This window comes from Pan troglodytes, chromosome 5 (assembly GCF_028858775.2).
Source record: "Pan troglodytes isolate AG18354 chromosome 5, NHGRI_mPanTro3-v2.0_pri, whole genome shotgun sequence".
Taxonomy (NCBI): domain Eukaryota; kingdom Metazoa; phylum Chordata; class Mammalia; order Primates; family Hominidae; genus Pan; species Pan troglodytes.
In genome coordinates, this window is record NC_072403.2 from 86650018 (window position 1) to 86664103 (window position 14086).

Consider the following 14086-nt stretch of genomic DNA (forward strand, 5'->3'; position numbering starts at 1 on the left):
TTATTACTTACTATAATGCTTGTTTTAAACTTTAACTATGTTCCAGGGCTGCACTAAGCACTCCTATACATGGTCTGCTTTAACTCTCTTTTTACTAATTGCCATCCTCATTTTGTGGAGGAAGAAGTCAAAGCTGAAAAAAGATTAGGAAGTCAACCCAGGCCACACCCCTGGTAAGAAGCAGAGCTCAGGGGGTCATTATTTCAGGCAAGTCTGAAAAATGCCAATAGAGAAGGGGGAAAAAAAAGAATGAAGCAAAGAATATGTAGAAAAACAAAGGAAGAAAGAAGTTAAATAAGGTGGTAAGGGAGAAGTTGGGAACAAAAAGTGATCGTGGTTTTTCCATTTGATAAGGCTTCTCAAGATAATGACAAAAAATGAAGAAAAGTATTTCTCTCAAGGCTCTTATCTTCTTCTGTTTAGTGTTTTAACTTCTCTGTGGAAAGTATTATGATGCTGCATGAAATGAGGTGTATATATTTTATTATTTTTTCTAAATTTGGAGTATTTTGAAAATAAAAGACCTTGCCAGACACAAAAAGGAAACCCTACTTAACCAAATCACATTTACTAAACTTCTATCACTTCAAGGTAATTTTTACCCCAGTAAATTACCAATTAAAGGTCAGATAAAACATAACCAATCTGAACCAAAAGTTTCTATTTGATTGTATATTTGATTCTCATTGACTCAACATTCCCTCTTCAAAGGAAAGTTTTCTCAGAAAACAAGAAATTTCTAATAGATTCCAAAACATGGAGTCATAGAGTACTAAGAGCCCAGAACATCATGTAGAAAGTAGATTAAAATATGAATAGTCATGTACATACACATGTCTGCAAGATCATGCAGATGCACACACAAACACACACAGCTTTCTCTCCAGAAAGTGTTTGAAGTGTTTATTGTGCTGTTGCCATGTAAACATATAGAAACTGATTTCTATGGTTATGTCAGTTGTTTTAAAAAGCTATTTTTTATATTCAATGCCAATTGTTTACAACTATATTTATTATAAGATCTAACTCTAACTGCTCTTAAGCAATTGAAGTTCTACACCTCTGAGATCTGTTTTATTTTTTTCCAATTAGAATTTTTACCTGATAAAGAGATGCTAAATAAGCATCTATCATGCTTATTTAGGCATGATAGATGCCTAATATATCATGACCTACAACTCTCAAGATAAAGTATTTTGGCATCTCAGCCTTTCGGTTCTTTCTAAAATGAGCTTTCCTCAAGGATAGGGACCTTACTGATTCATCAATGTATCTTCTGTACCATGCAGCATATATATTATTAAATTAATGTACTGAATAAACAAATGAGTACTTCTGATCCTTCTCAATCAAACTCTTCCCCTGTCAAGAATTTTCCTATTTTCCAACTTCTTTCTAGAAAAGGAGTTGCTACTCCAATTGCTAAGAATGTGAAACATTTATTAAATAGGGAATCCTTTCCCCATTGCTTGTTTTTCTCAGGTGTGTCAAAGATCAGATAGTTGTAGATAAGCGGTGTTATTTCTGAGGGCTTTGTTCTGTTCCCTTGGAAGTTGGATTCCTAGGTATTTTATTCTCTTTGAAGCAATTGTGAATGGGAGTTCACTCATGATTTGGCTCTCTGTTTGTCTGTTATTGGTGTATAAGAATGCTTGTCATTTTTGTACATTGATTTTGTATCCTGAGACTTTGCTGAAGTTGCTTATCAGCTTAAGGAGATTTTGGGCTGAGACAATGGGGTTTTCTAGATATACAATCATGTCATCTGCAAACAGGGACAATTTGACTTCCTCTTTTCCTAATTGAATACCCTTTATTTCCTTCTCCTGGCTAATTGCCCTGGCCAGAACTTCCAACACTATGTTGAATAGGAGTGGTGAGAGAGGGCATCCCTGTCTTGTGCCAGTTTTCAAATGGTGCTGGGAAAACTGGCTAGCCATATGTAGAAAGCTGAAACTGGATCCCTTCCTTAAACCTTATACAAAAATTAATTCAAGATGGATTAAAGACTTAAACATTAGACCTAAAACCATAAAAATCCTAGAAGAAAACCTAGGCATTACCATTCAGGACATAGGCATGGGCAAGGACTTCAGGTCTAAAACACCAAAAGCAATGGCAACAAAAGCCAAAATTGACAAATGGGATCTAATTAAACTAAAGAGCTTCTGCACAGCAAAAGAAACTACCGTCAGAGTGAACAGGCAACCTACAAAATGGGAGAAAATTTTCGCAACCTACTCATCTGACAAAGGGCTAATATCCAGAATCTACAATGAACTCCAACAAATTTACAAGAAAAAAACAAACAACCTCATCAAAAAGTGGGCGAAGGATATGAACAGACACTTCTCAAAAGAAGACATTTATGCAGCCAAAACACACATGAAAAAATGCTCACCGTCACTGGCCATCAGAGAAATGCAAATCAAAACCACAATGAGATACCATCTCACACCAGTTAGAATGGCAATCATTAAAAAGTCAGGAAACAACAGGTGCTGGAGAGGATGTGGAGAAATAGGAACACTTTTACACTGTTGGTGGGACTGTAAACTAGTTCAACCATTGTGGAAGTCAGTGTGGCGATTCCTCAGGGATGTAGAACTAGAAATACCATTTGACCCAGCCATCCCATTACTGGGTATATACCCAAAGGACTGCTGCTATATACTGGGTATATACCCAAATCATGCTGCTATAAAGACACATGCACATGTATGTTTATTGCTGCACTATACACAATAGCAAAGACTTGGAACCAACCCAAATGTCCATCAATGATAGACTGGATTAAGAAAATGTGGCATATATACACCATGGAATACTATGCAGCCATAAAAAATGATGAGTTCATGTCCTTTATAGGGACATGGATGAAATTGGAAATCATCATTCTCAGTAAACTATGGCAAGAATAAAAAACAAAACACCGCATATTCTCACTCATAGGTGGGAATTGAACAATGAGAACACATGGACACAGGAAGGGGAACATCACAATCTGGGGACTGTTGTGGGGTGTGGGGAGGGGTGAGGGATAGCATTAGGAGATACACCTAATGCTAAATGACGAGTTAATGGGTGCAGCACACCAACATGGCACATGTATACATATGTAACAAACCTGCACATTGTGCACATGTACCCTAAAACTTAAAGTATAATAATAAAAAAAAATGTGAAACATTAGTTAAACCACATTCAGTGATGTATCAGTTATCTATACCTTACGGGTAACAAACTTTCCCACTACTTCTTCCACTATCAATGCATCAGGATCTCTTCTTTTTTCACCTGGACAGGACTTCTTTTTGCTGTGAGAAGTCTATCCCTTTCTCTTTATGAACCAGCTCTAAGAATGTGTGGCTGGTTGGGTAGACTTGAGATCTTCCCCATAATCATAGTCATATCACTCTCTCTTTCCATAGGCATGTGTGAGCATGTGGGTTCCAATATCCAGATTCAAAATATTCAGTAGAAAGCCCCAGTTTGGCATGATACTGAAGCCACACTAAAATATCCAATCTTTTCTACAGCTTTGCTTTGTCATATAAAACACTTTCCCAGATACTGATCAAATTGTTGTTTTGTTTCATGCACAACTTTTATTATTTGTGCACCATCTTCCCTTAGTTAAAAACCACAAAAGTGACGGAAAATTAATGATAGTACCTTTGGAATACTCAAGCTTTACCTTCAAACCTTAACCAATACTTCCTTGTATACCCCTTCACACCCAATGTAGTACTTAAATATTTGTGTAGTACACACCTTATACTTACAATGAGGATTCCCTATTTTTATGAATTTATTTAATACTCAGTAGATGTAAGAAAGCAGAAAAAGTTGGTTCCAGACTACAGCTAAAGCAGAAGCTGTGTAAGGACCAAACTTAAATTTTAATCTAAGTAATAAAGGTAAAAGGACATCAAGGGGTTAAGGGACAGTGAATGTTGAGAGCATCAGTGTATTGGACATTCCAGGAGAGCTGCTGAATTGTTGGCATGGGGGTTCTGGAAGGAGTGAGCTTAAAAGAGCAAAGGTATTAGTATGCATAGTAAAAATTGTGCAAGTGTTGCAGTCATTGATAATGACAAAGTCTAGGTAATTGTCATGAAGAAAGAAGCTGAGGAAGTGTAGAGTCTGGGAAAAGAGGAGAGGAAAAGTGCTAGAAAAAATCATCTACTTATATAATAAAGACAAGAATAGTATCAGAACTAAAATCATCAGGAAATGAAAGGCAATTACGGGAGGGTGAAATGGCAGTGAAAGGGTATTAATCCAATCATGTGAAACTTAGGGAATTTTTTTTTTTTTTGAGAAGGAGTCTCACTCTGTTACCCAGGCTGGAGTGCAGTGACGTCATCTTGGCTCACTGCTACCTCCGCCTACCAGGTTCAAGTGACTCTCCTGCCTCAGTCTCCCGAGTAGCTGGGACTAAAAGTCACGTACCACCACGCACAGCTAATTTTTTATATTTTTAGTAGAGATGGGGTTTCACTGTGCTAGCCAGGATGGTCTCGATCTCCTGACCTCATGATCCACCCGCCTTGGCCTCCCAAAGTGCTGGGATTACAGGTGTGAGCCACCGCGCCCGGCCCAGGGAATGATCTTGAATAGACAAAAAAGATGCCCAGCCAATATTTAGGCATATTTATTTAGGTAGTATAAGTGCTATATGGGAAAAACAAAACAAACAGACAAACAAAAATGACCCACTACTTACAGAGCTGTAGGAGTTGCAGGGTATTCTAGAGAGAGCCAGGTTTCCATAATGGCAAGAAGGTGAAGGGTAAGTTCAGAGAAGAGGATAAGAAAATAGCAGATTCTTGCTCAAGATGAACTGAGAAATCCAGAGAACACAGAGAGTTTCAGGAGTTGGAGAGAGGAGAGAAAAAGACACCGAATAGAACATGGACAGAGGGTGAACTCTAAGAGCTAGGGCTTATCATGAAGCCTGACAATTTAAAAAGGGGGGCAGAATAAGTCTTGGTCTAGTGGGCTCAAAATAGATAGCAGTGGCCAGGCTGTTAGTGTTGTGAGGTGAGGAGGAATGGATTTCTGTAGCAACCCCCTTACCCCATGCTAAATGTCTCAGTCCCAGTGTACAATTCACCCTTAACTCCTGATGGGAGACAGATGACCTGACTTCGGGTGGATATGCCCACCTATGACCTCTATAATAGAATTGAAACTTTTCTAGAAGCCAAAGTCAGATTCCCTTTCCCATGATGCAGTATTCAAAGATAGTGAATCACTCGTCATTCTTTAATAGCTACATGACTCTGGGGTGGTTAATTTCTCTGAGCCACTGTTTCCTCATCTTAAAACATTGATAGAAACTGTGATAATTAAATGAAGTAACATAAATTTCCTAGGTTAGTGCATGGCTCTTAGTGAACATTCAATATATGTTAACTATCACTGTTTGTTTCACCAAATCTTAAGTTAGTCACTCAGGAAAGAAGATCAAAGCCCTTTGCTTTGTTCCTCTAGTGAAAATTAATTTCTCTCCCATACAGAAATTTAACCACTCATTTCAAGAAGTTAGTTAACTTTTATCAAACATGTCTTGAGTATAAATAATTTGTGTTAGCACCACTACAGCATCTAGGATGGAGAAACGGACTTTTTACATGAAGATGTGTTGATTTAAAACCATTTGGTAATTATTGCCATGTCTGTGATAGTCTTGAATATATTACGTGTTGTGTTTAAACACTCTGTTTCTCTAACAAATGATACTCTATAGACTTCCTGACCTGTGACATTCACAGTGAAGCTAAGCGCTATAGTTCAAAAGCTGTGATTAAAACAAAGCAATAAAAACTATAATTTGTTCTTTTTTTATTGGGATATAAATTGGAAAATATATAATGGGGACGACATGAGATCATACTTTTTCCTATGAACAACACAGGAAAATCAGAATAGTGAATATTCAAACCTCTGAAGATATTTGATTTTCCCAATGGCATTTCATGTTACTCTGTCTAACCCATATGTCTAAAGGATAAAGAAATGCTGATGTTATTAAAGAATGTTACTTTTCAAGCAAAATCATGTAACAAAGTATAAGAGTTTTTTTAAGTATATGTTTTAATAAAATATTTAATAATTCTGAGATTTAAATTCAATATAATTTTTCCATTTGTACTGTTTTAATGTTTGAGCCTTCACCACCTTATAGTTAAGAATTTCATTATATGTATGAATCCTACATTTGGCTTCTGAAATAAATATTTTTATGTAAGTGAAATGTTTTAGGAACATAAATGTTTTGATCATACCCTTTTACTTCCTAAAAACCCTGATTTAATTTAAGTAAGATTTTAACTTTTGAGTCTCAATTCTAATGTATTATTTTCATTATTGTCATGTTTTAAACAGTTTGTTATAGGTTTTTTTATTCTAGCATCCTTACCTTATCATTGCAGAAAATAAAATACAGACAAATGAAGAAGACTGAGAAAATACTTCTCTGCTCACTCACTAATAAAATAATGTTTTAAAATTTTGTGTTATAATTTCATTTTGAATAATTTCTTTTTAAAAATATTTTATAATTTTCTTGTGTAGTGTTCTGATAGGTTTTGAATCATGCTTTATAAATATGAAAATACTATTGTATCATTACTTCCTAACTGAAATGTAAAAAATATAGGTGTGTCATGCAGCAATTTTTAAGAGAAAATGCTATTTACATAGTACTGTTGTTGAAACCAAGTCTGCCCATCCCCCTCAATGTACATATCTCTGATAAAAACTTGAAATCTAGTCTCCCTCCTAACACGATTCCAACTGACAATAGAACTTTTGTGGTGTGGCAAGGGCTTTACTTGAGGGCAAGGACTGTATCCTATACATTTTTTACAGCCCAATCTTTAACCGATAGTTCTGAGTATTTGCTATGTGACAATCACTGTCTACAGTGAAAAACAAATAGAAAGGCTGCTGTGATGTTTCCAACCAAACTGTGGCCCACTATTTTTAGTGTTCACTGCAATATGATACATTCCGTTTGGCTGTTGAATTGAAAACTGTATAATTTTGATTATTTATATAGACAAGCATTTAAAATAACTCAATTCTCATTGTATTTTGATTCTGAGTATATCATGTTCAATAAAGAGATTTTGATTCCGAACTCTGGTTAATACTGTTAGCTGTGAAGGTTTGGACAAACTAATATCCCTTAATCTGTAATCTATTAAACGAGAACTTATAAATTTGTAAGAACTAATGGGATAAAATATATAACGTTTCTATTAAACTCTTTGTATCAGAGTAATTGCACTTTAAATGCTGGCTATTATTTTTACTATTATTATAACAATAACCTTTTGATCTTTATTAAAGGTCAATAAGGAAGACATATATATATATATAAAATTTCCATCAATATTTAAACAAATATTTCTAGATTATCTCAGAAATTTAAATCCATATGAATCTTTGTAGCAGTTACTTAAATTTTTAAAAGCAGGAAAATATATCAGAAGTATCTTAAGTAAAAAGTCTTATTCACTCTCCTTTCTGCTTCACACATACTATGGGAGTGTTGGCACACCACTTTTTAAAAATAGAGCATATGCATGCACTACATTAATAACTTTCTCAGAAATAATCTTGACAAGGATATTTTGGTTCAAAGACTAGATTTTAAAGCAAAGATAATATCTGGGCAAGTAGACAAATTGTGCAGATCATGAAAAACAAACAAAGCCCTTTAAGAATTATTTTCTGCAACTTTCTGATGACAAGTATTTTATTTTCAGTTCTTAACACTCAAGTCCACAGTTCCTCATCCACGATTCCAAAATCCAATCGTTCTAAAAACAGAAAAATTTTCCTAACCAATATGCTGACAATACTTGAAATTATCTAAATTCAATTAGAAGCAAAATTAACAAGAACTTGAGGCTCTAAATAGTCTCAATTTGCCCTTGCAAAATAAATATTTATACAATTTAGATATAAATAAGAATAAGGTTAATTATAAAATTCTACTCCATAAATTAGTAGAGCTATTAGGTCAAATATGATATCTGCCAATAATTATCTTTCTAAAATCTGGAAATTTTTAAAAATTTGGTTTTATTTTTAATTGTGTATTTTTGGAGTTTAATGTAATGTTTTGATACATATACAGTGGAATGATCAAATGAGGTTAATTAGCATATCTATCATTTCAAATATTTATTATTTCTTTGTGGTGAGAAATCCTCTCTTTTTGAAAGGTACATTATACGGTTATTAATGTAATATTTTACATGTTTTGCAAAACATTTGAAAGGTACATTACATATTATTAACTACAGTCTGTCTGTCTCCAATGGCAGAACTCAGGTAACGGGGAAGTCAGATAATAATATTAATATTATTAATGTCTTATTATATAACAAAAAGTTTTATAATCTATAAATAGCACACTTCTATTTAAAAATTTATTATACTGTGAGAATGTCTTATTATTATGGAATGAAGAAAATGCATTTCATGAATTATAAAATCATTAAATAGCATTTAAAACAGGACTTTTCAAAATCAGGAACAAAGCTCTATCAAAAATTATCTTTCTCTATTTGTAATAATTAAAATTGGTACTTTCTATGCTGTAACAACAAACTGATAAGCTTCCCCTATGTGTTTTAGTTTTTTGCTCTAGATCCTTTCACATAGCAAAAATAAAATTTGGTAACTTTTAAATAGTAAACTAAAATCATCCCTTCAGTTGTAGCATCAACTGTAAAATGCAATATATATAAAATGAGTTTCACAGCCTAAGATTTAAAGTTGCTACTATTAGCAACATCGTCTTACTGTAAATTAATTAATGTAATTTTGTATATTCCAGGTCAGATGTTTATCAAAGAAAATGAACCACTTTAATGTCACTACACTAATAAAATCAAATGTAGAGGGTTTTTTTGGCTTCACAGTGGCATTTAAAATGTGAGTGTATTAAAAATTAGATCTATACACACTGTTTTATTTTTGTATTTTATTCTCATTTTGTCAATGTAATATTTGCTTATCGTATAAAAATTAAATAATACTAAAAATTTTGCAAACAATTTAAGCAGTCTCTCACCCTTAAATGATCTCACTTTCTATCCTCCTGCTTTCCAGTAACAAAAACTTTTAACTCTTACAGGTTTTTCCTCTGTAGTTGTTTCTGATTACAGAATACAATACAAATTATATATTAAAATATATGCATTAATATATACATATAAATATGTAAAAATATAGACATATACATATGATTTTTGCTTATTTTAATTTTTGTCAGCATATTTCTTTGTAATATAAATATAACACAGATCACTCCTGAGCCAAGTGTTATACCATGATTATAAATCATCTCTTGTACAACTTATATTAATTTTCCTGGAATTATTCATTGCTCTATTACTCTCTTACACATTATTTCATTTTCCCATCAGATTGCTCACTATATGTGTGACCAAAGTCACCACTTTATGCTACTAGATTCCTTTTTCCCAGATTCCATGTCTTCTCCCTTCTTGGTTCTCCTTTCATTTTGCTAGCTTTGGATATAGGAGATAGCATTTGAGGTTCTCATACCTGAAAATGGCTTTATTCTACTATCTTATTTGACAAGTCAATTTACCAGATACAGAATTCGAGATTTCAAGATATTTTCTCTTAAAATTTGAAGGCATTACTTGTATCTGCCAGTAATTTTTAACTTGACATGGAGTCAACGAACCACCAGCACCAACGTCATCTCTAATCTTGTCAAAAAAGATCTCTGGTTCCACCTCAAACCTACTGGATTGGAATCTGCATTTTTAACCAGATCTGTAGGCTGTAAGCACATTAACATTGGAGAAGTGCTGGTCTAACCTAGTGTAACCTAGTGTTGCTATTCCTGTATGAGGAGGCTTTTTCCTCCCTGGAGACTTTTGTGATTTTGTCTTCATTAGAAATATTGTATTAAACGCTGCACGATGGCTCACCTATAATCCCAGTACACTGGGAGGCCGAGGTGGGCAGATCCCTGAGGCCAAGAATTCAACCAGCCTGATCAACATGATGAAACCCCATCTCTACTAAAAATACAAAAATTAGTTAGGCATGGTGGCCCGGGCCTGTGACCCCAGCTACTCAGGAGGCTGAGGCCGGAGAATCACTTGAACCCAGGAGATGGAGGTTGCAATGAGCCGAGATCATGCCACTGCACTCCAGCCTGGGCGACAGTGAGTCTCTGTCAAAAAAAAAAAAAAAAAAGAAAAGAAAGAAAAATAAATACCTTGCTAATAGTGCTAATATGCTTGCTGTGTGTTTTCTTTCATTCATTGGGCTGGAGATGCAGTGGGTCTTTTAAACTTGAGACTCATGTTCTTTCTTTTGGGGAAATGTCTTTGTTTGTTTTTTAGGCTATCCAAGTGATGCAGTGGGACTTGTATTATTTCTTAATAATTTCTTCTTCACCATTTTGTCTCCTAACTGAAGTTACTCTTAAATGTATTTTGAGCCTCTTGGACTGATCTGCTAAGTCCATATTTTTAATCCCCATTTTCTCTCTTCTCGTCTTTCTTTTTTCTTTCTAGGAAACTTGTTCCACGGTCATCTTCCAATTCCATTATTAAACTTCATGTATCATCTATTATCATTATAATTTCAGTGAGATTTTGTCTTCTAATAGTTACTTTTAGTTCTCATTGTCCAGAATCTAGTTATAGGGCATACCTACTTTCAAGAAATACTGTATTTTTTCAGCCAGGGAAGTAGTGTGACCTGCTAAAAATCAGTATTCTGTTACTAAGGAGGGGGAGAAAGTATAATGTGGATGGCAACTAGATGCCTCTATAACAAGTTCCAAACAATTAATTTAGATAAAATAATAATGCAATTACAATTGCATTATTTGGTTTGGTTTATATCAGTAGGCCTTCCTGTCATGAAGTAGAATAAGTGATGAGAAGTAAGCATTGGAGAAAATTTATGTTAAATAGGATAATTATTGAAAACAAATACATCTGACCCAAATACCTTTTTGACTTTTAAATTCAGCACAAAACTTCAATTTAGAATTAATCAACCCCATAACTCCTAAAATATATGATGTGTTAATATAATCAAATTATGCTCATAACAAATTGCAGTCAGAGGTCTAATTCTTACTTTAAAATTGTAGTAAATTGCACCAGTTACTTTTATTCCCCTGACCAAAGTCTGCCTTTTTTTTTAATTACTGGAAGCATCATACACTTGCTCAGATTTTAGAAGGACATAGTAGGGCTGAGGAAGGAAGGATAAGCCATCTGACAAGTTTGGTCAGCCAAACCAACCTCCCACATCCATGTGATGATGGATACCGTAGTCTCTTTCTCCTCATTTTTTATGAATTTATTTAGATTCTATTTCTACCCTTCCTTTTGGTCAGCTCTTGACTGAAACAATATAAATCTTAGAAAAACTTGTATTAACATTAAAAAATTTGCCAGATGACAATGAAACAATTCTATGATCAGAAAACTTAAACTTCTAATTGAGGAGACAGTATTAGTGGAAGATGCAAATCTTCCACATCACTTGAAATCTTGTTCCTGAATATAAAGCCCTCATTGGATCAGCTAGAGAATATTTGTTAAATGTTTATTGAGTTACTTTAACTATATTGAATTAATACTGACATTTCTATCTATTAAAATATTTAAGTTACAAGTGTAAAACCCAAAACTATAAAAAACCCAGAAGAAAATTTAGGCAATACCACTCAGAACATAGGCAGGGGAAAAGATTTCATGACAAAAATATCAAAAGCAATTGCAACAAAAGCAAAAATTGACAAATGGGACCTAATCAAACTAAAGAGCTTCTGCACAGCAAAAGAAACTATAATTAGAGTGAACAGATAACTTACAGAATGGGAGAAAATTTTTGCAATCTATCCATCTGACAAGGGTTTAATATCCAGAATCTACAAGGAACTTAAACAAATTTACAAGAAAAAAACCAACAATCCCATAAAAAAATGGGCAAAGACGCAAACAGACACTTCTCAAAAGAAGACATTTATGCAGCCAAGAAACATATGAAAAAAGGTCAGCACTGATCATTAGAGACATGCAAATAAAAACCACAATGAGATACCATCTCACACTAGTCAGAATGGTGATTATTAAAAGTCAAGAAACAACAGATGCTGGTGAGGCTAGGGAGAAATAGGAATGCTTTTACATTGTTGGTGGGAATGTAAATTAGTTCATCGATTGTGAAAGACAGTGTAGCGATTCCTCAAGGATCTAGAAACAGAAATACTCTTTGACCCAGCAATCCCATTACTGGGTATATACCCAAAGGAATATAAATCATTCTACTATAAAGACACATGCACAAATATGTTTATTGCAGTACTATTCACAATAGAAAGACAGGGAATCAACCCAAATGCCCATCAAAGATAGACTAGATAAAGAAAATGTGGTACATATACACTATGGAATACTTTGCAGCCATAAAAAGGAACAAGATGATGTCCTTTGCAGGGACATGGGTGGAGTTGGAAGCCATTATCCTCAGCAAACTAATACAGGAACAGAAAACCAAACAATGCATGTTCTCAGTCATAAGTGGGAGCTGAACAGCTAAGAACACATGGACACAGGGAGGGGAACAACACACACTGGGGCCTGTGGGGGAGCAGGGAGAGGGAAAGCATCAGGATAAACAGGTAATCCATGTGTGGCCTAATACCTAGGTGATGGGTTGATAGGTGCAGCAAGCCACCATCGCACAAGTTTACCTGTGTAGCAAACCTGCATGTCTTGCTCGTGAATCCCGGAAATTAAAATAAAATTAAATATAAAAAATAAATAAAATAAAATATTTAAGTTAGAAGAGAATGCTGGCTGACAACAAATATGAAATAACTTGAAATTTAAAGAAATCTAAAAAATTAATTAGTATAAGTTCTCAATATGCTTACTTTATATCTGTCATTGTTATATTTAAAACTTGTATGCTCTTTCTCCCAAAATACATAAACTCCAAAAGGTTAGAAATTATATTCATAAAATTTAACTTTACTTAGACTCTCTTTAAAATATAGTATAGCTCACATTGTGGAATGAACCAATCAGACTAATTAATATATTATATTATCACTGTTCAAATTATGGCAAATGGAATTAGAAACCAATTTTAGTGACTAAGCATTTTGCAAAATAAAAATATTTTTTGTTCACCAACCTAGTCTCCTAATGTTTACATCACTAGAAAACATCAGAAGTTTTGAAAAATTTTGATCTACATTCGATCAAATTACAAGCAATTCATTGCAACAATAAATTAATTATACCCAAACCAAAAAATAAATATAGTATAGTTCACTTATATTTATAACGTATTTCTGTATGACACATGTCATTTATTATCTATTCTATCATCTATTTTTGTTACAAATCGAATGATGTAAATATGAAAGATTCATTAATATATAGCTATTTAATCCTTTCCAGTTTCTTTTTTGAGACATTTAAAAAAATAAAATAACTAAGAGAAACAGCAAAATTTAACTGGGTTCATCCATATTACTGGAAACTATTGCTTTTGGCACTGCAATTAAAACTAATATTTGTGACTGCCAGAAATAATGAAGTTTTGGATTTATGATGAGGAACTGAGAGTTATACCCTATTTTATTTTTAAAGGTGAAAGATTTACAGTCAGTGGGGCTTGAACTGATGTGGCTCATTCATTCCAGAAATGTGGGAGTGAAGGAATGTGAATGCAAGGCCAAAAATGCTATTGTGTCCAGGTGGAAGTGAAACAATAAAAAAAAAAGAAGCTACTAATTGGACGATTTTTTGTAAAATGCTGTGTGTAAAATGCATAAAACCCTCAACTTTTCATTAACAAAATCATAAAACTTAAGGAAGAATTACATATTTATATCATTATATTCTTAATCTTTATTTTCTCTGCAGATATTAAATCTCACAGAAAGGTGTTCCTTATTAATCTTTACAAAATTGTCATTTCCCCAGTGAAGCCAATTTACATTAAAAATAGTGTTCAGAAAATGCTGCTGCCTGCTTTCTCTCCTCTT